The sequence below is a fragment of the Citrus clementina genome, unplaced genomic scaffold, assembly GCF_000493195.1.
Source record: "Citrus clementina cultivar Clemenules unplaced genomic scaffold, Citrus_clementina_v1.0 scaffold_5, whole genome shotgun sequence".
NCBI lineage: Eukaryota > Viridiplantae > Streptophyta > Magnoliopsida > Sapindales > Rutaceae > Citrus > Citrus x clementina.
Window position 1 is genome coordinate 20,204,173 of NW_006262201.1, and position 5,267 is coordinate 20,209,439.

At 35.0% G+C, this 5,267-nt stretch overlaps 1 protein-coding gene across 1 annotated transcript in view; it reads right to left on the reverse strand.

Annotated features, from left to right (window-relative positions):
- Window positions 1-504: 504 nt before the first annotated feature.
- LOC18040291 (phosphoribosylaminoimidazole carboxylase, chloroplastic) overlaps window positions 505-5,267 on the reverse strand; it is a 13,608-nt gene continuing 8,845 nt past the window's right edge. Inside the window, exon 6 of the transcript XR_002905351.1 lies at window positions 505-731. The gene's annotated coding sequence lies outside the window, so the exon portion shown is untranslated. The remainder of the gene's footprint in view (window positions 732-5,267) is intronic.

Genomic DNA, 5,267 nt, shown 5'->3' on the forward strand with positions numbered 1-5,267 from the left:
CTTGGAAAAATTCCAACAACGCATCGGCGTTAACTAACAATGTGTAGGATCCAATCACAAATTTAACACATCGGCAAATCACTCAAAAATAAATAGATAAAAATAGAACCACTAACAAAGAAATTTTTCTAAGCGGATTTGTAAAAAAGGAAAGTACGGCTATTGGGCATAAGTGTCAGCAAATCAGATAGAATAAACTAGAGAAATTATAAGATACGAACCAAATGAACATTACATAATTCGAATTTATGTGTTTTCAGAACAGGACATATAACTTGTATTCAAGTAACCATATTACCAGCAAAATAAATCAATTAATCTAATTTATCCATATTACTTGTAATAACAAGAAAAAATCATATCAAAGTCTAGTGCATGCTCCATATATATATATATATTTACTGTGTCTTGGTCAAATAAATTGTAAGCAAAAGAAAAAAAAAACACATGTTTAACGACACATGCGAATGTGGTAGATGAGAATCAGTGGCCTGCAACTTGCCTTATAATTAGTGATTTGCCGTGGTTCTCTTCCCCTCAATAGGATTAAGGGCGGCAGCAACGACTTATGATCAGAGGATTATATGGTTATCAATCCCCGACGCCGATTAGGTATCAATTGCCCACGCCGGGTCATTATCATCGACCCAAAACCGCTTCATGAACAAGAACTTAGCCCGACTCTCTTCAAGGACGTCGTTGTAGGGCTTCTTCTTTTTCGCTTCAAGCAACTTCCAAAGCAATGATTGGCAGGAAAAGAGTATTAGAGGAAAACAAAATCGCGTTAGCCAACAAGCCCAAACACTTTGCACAGGAACTTCTTAATTCCGTGAACAAATGCGGAAATTATGACCATGAAAGAAAACTATGCAAACCCAAACACTTTGCACAGGACTTCTTAATTCCGTGAACAAATGCGGAAATTATGACCATGAAAGAAAACTATGCAAACCCAAACACTTTGCAGCGAGTTCTTAAGAAATTCTATAATGCTTAGGAATTTGAAACTTTGACATTTGTGGTTTTTTATCCAGTAACTTTTTCAACCATTCATTCACTATTCAACACAGGCCCTATATCTTTGTTCAATATATCTTAATGCAGATCCCAGGTTGCAAACGTGTTATGTTAGGTACTTTCCCAGAATGGTGCGTAAATGACTCATCCTATGAGAAATTAATTAAGGATTTAAGTTGCAATCAAATAGATTATCTCCAAACAACATACTGGAGAAGCTCATGAGCTACTATTACTTAATTTGCTCATAATGCTCTACTCCTTAATTTGCACTACTCCAAGTAGTGCGGTATTTTAAAAATAACCAATTATCTATCTTTATCTTTCTTGTATATAGTTCCCAAAATTGCTTAGAAAGATATATATATTTTGGTTTATTTTAATTCGATCTCTACCATATCCAAAAGTAATTTGAAGTATCCTGGTACAACTTATTTACAGGATATCAAAGATATTCAACCAAAATAGATAGATATATAAATGTAATCACTATGGGCTTCATTTCTAGCCTTTACATTCATTTTACCACAATGTCAAAATGGACTACTCGCAATGAGCATTTGGCTTTTGTTCCTTTGCCTTGTGGTTTTCCAAGTTGTTTTTCTATTTTAAACGAATTTCACACATACACTTTATCATTACGATGAGTGAGCCCAATGTGCTCTCTCTAGCCAACTTAGCTATATGTCTAAGTCTAATATGCCAAATTTTGGCATGTACATCATCATTGCAAGATGATGCATAGTGAACAACTTTCCATAAAATCTCTTTTCAAATTTGGTTATACAAACACCTAAAAATTAAGTATCCTAATCTAAGAATGTCAACAATATAGACCAAGGTTTTTGATGAATTTTCGATGTACATTCATTCTTGAAAAATAAGGACCATGCAATACCAACTTGCAGATGCTTATACCCTTGATTTCTAGAACAAGGATATCCTCATATGTATCCATCTTTTCCTTTTGACAATTACAACGGAAAAACATCAAAACCTTTTTGTGATCTCTACTCATAAGGTATGGCTACTTAGTATATTTCTCCAAAACGCTTACGCACAATGTCGTTTCAACTTAATGAGTGTCGTGCTTATCACGTGAGTTTATTAAGCCTTTTATCAAATGAGAAATGGGTGTTTGTATTCACCTTACAACCAACAAATTAAGTACTAGAAATATTTTTTAAAAATGAGTGTGAAAAATATTTTGATCATTTGTTGGATTCAAATATCTTCATTTTTTGGAAAATTATTGAATTGTCTTGTCCTAAATATGTATGCACGGAGAGTCTCTTTCCTAAGTTCATGTGTACTTTTGCTCAACAATAGGAATAAACGAAGAGAGAACGATGGGCCACTTTGTCATCTTCGTTATCTACCTCCACTTTCTTTTTTCACTAACGTATGCATCGGTTATTTGGAAACCTTCATTTGTGCACTTTCCCGACATTCCTGCTACTTACGGTAAAATTTCAATTTTAGCTCCTCCATAATTTGTTTGTTTCTTTGGATAAATGCAATATATATTGCAGAATTTTTTTTTTATTCTTTACTTTTCTTTTCCTTTAGATGTTAATAAAAAGGGCATATGTAGAGCTCTCCATGTAGCGGATCCTGCAAACGGTTGTTTCATATAGCAACCATGTTGTTCCTTCTAATGGAACAATTGACTTTATTTTAATAATTCGTGGAGTGTGTGATTACGACACTAAAATCCGGAATACTCAACCCGTAAGTTATCAAGCTGCAATTGTGTACGATGATGGAGTAAACGGCCAAATGAATTCAAATATATAATAAAAAAAATACTTCAAAATTATTTAAAAATTTTAGATTATTAATTTCTTTATGTAAATCCTAATTTTTTTTTTTGTATAATTAGTGTACATAAATCTAGAGGGCGTAAACATACAAGCCGCGTATGTTTTGTTCGGTGCCGGTCAATATCTAAAAGAACATGAGCGGGGGGAAGCTAGTGAATGTTGTTTATTTCCTCCATCAAAATCTTCTATACATTAGTATTGGCTACTAGTGGTGGTGCTGTCACCTTTAGTGTGGGTAGCATCATCCACTATTTGTGCATGTATGGAGGGTCATATTTTCGGAACCAATCCATCCAGTTCTGCGATGATGCAAGAGCAGAGTCAACAGCAACAAAGAAGAAGTCTAGTGAACGCATGACCCAGCTTTGTGTTCACTTCTGAAACTTCGAACCAACATGTGGGGACTCGATGTGTGCCATTTGCTCTTGAAGATTATCAGGAGGGGGAAAATCTCAAAGTACTTCCTGCACACACGGTAAAAAATTTTACCTCGTCATGCTCTTGAGTCTTTGAGATTTTACGGTGTGTGTAGGGAAGTACTTTGAGATTTTTCCCCCTCCTGATAATCTTCAAAAGCAAATGGCACACATCGAGCCTCCAATATATTGATTCGGAGATTCATAAGTGAACACAAAGCTGGGTCATGCGTTCACAAGACTTCTTCTTTGTTGCTGTTGACTCTGCTCTTGCATCATCGCAGAACTGGATGGATTGGTTCCGAGAATATGACCCTCCATACATGCACAAATAGTGGATGATGCTACGCACACTAAAGGTAGCAGCACCACCACTAGTAGCCAATACTAAGGTATAGAATATTCTGATGGAGGAAATAAACAATATTCCCCAGCTTTCCCCTGCGCAAGCTCTTTTAGATATTGACCGGCACCGAACAAAACATACGCAGCTTGTATGTTTAGGCCCTCTAAATTTATGTACGCTAATTATACATAAAAAAAATTAAGATTTACATAGAAATTAATAATCTAAAATTTTTAAATAATTTTAAAGGATTTTTTTATTATATACGTGAATTCATTTGATCATTTACTCCATCATCGTACACAATTGCAGCTTGATAACTTACGGGTTGAGCATTTCGGATTTTAGTGTTGTAATCACGCACGCCACGAATTATTAAAACAAAGTCGATTATTTCATTAGAAACAACAACCCTGATTGCTATATGAAACAACCGTTTGCAGGATTCGCTACATGGAGAGCTTTACATATGTCATTTTTATTAATATCTAAAGGAAAAGAAAAGTAAAGAACAAAAAAAAAATTCTACAATATATATTACATTTTTCCAAAGAAACAAATAAATTATAAAGGAGCTAAAACCGAAATTTTACCGTAAGTAGCAAGAATGTCGGGAAAGTGCACAGATGAAGGTTTCTAAATAATCCATGCATACGTTAGTGAAAAAAGAAAGTACAGGTAGATAACGAAGATGACAAAGTGGCCCATCTTTCTCTCTTCGCTTATTCTTATTGTTGAGCAAAAGTACACATGAACTTAGGAAACAGGCTCTCCGTGCATACATATTTAAGACAAGACAATTCAATAATTTCCCAAAAAGTGAAGATATTTGAATCCAACAAATGATCAAAATATTTTTCACACTAATTTTTTAAAAATATTTCTAGTACTTAATTTATTAGTTGTAAGATGAATACAAACACCTGCTCCAAACGACAACGTTTTTCTCAGTTGATAAAAGGCTTAATACTCACGACATTTTGTGTAAGCGTTTTGGAGTATCTTGGCTTTAATAGATCACGCGAGCAATCACGTGAGCATCAATGAAGCCAAGTTCGTTATAACAGAATCCTTGCATACGTGGCATGAAGTTGTGCATTTTGGGTTGTTAAAGTCGTTGAGAAACTGGTTTATAAGTTGCTGGCTTTCACAGAAGCAACAACAACGTAAGAGAGAGATTTGAGGGAAATTGTAGAGAGAAAGTGAATACTTGTTCTTTGTTCTCGAACTCTCTGTAACAAGCTTCTTGAATCTTTCAATAAAGCCTGCTGATGAATACACCCGTGGATGTAAGCCATTAATGGCTGAACCACGTTAAGAGCTCTGTGTTCTATTGTTTGTTCTCAGTTTTCTAATTTGGCTAATAATCCTTTGCATTGAGTCAAGTCAGGTTTAGTTGATTCTCTAAAATCAGTCTAATCTGTCGAATGCAACTTGGTTGATCTGGGTAAAGGGTCCTGGGAGGATCTGGTTCTGATGTGTTAATTGAACGAATCACATTCTACATAATTTAAATACCCGTATCTTATTTGAAGGGGAGAAAGTTAACCCAAGTATTTCAACTGCAAAAGCCGAAGCAGTAACGGAAGCCTTTCAAAAGGTAAAGCATGTGGAGAAAACTCAAGCTGAAAAGCCAAAAGACAAGAGGAAACAGCAATGGACTTC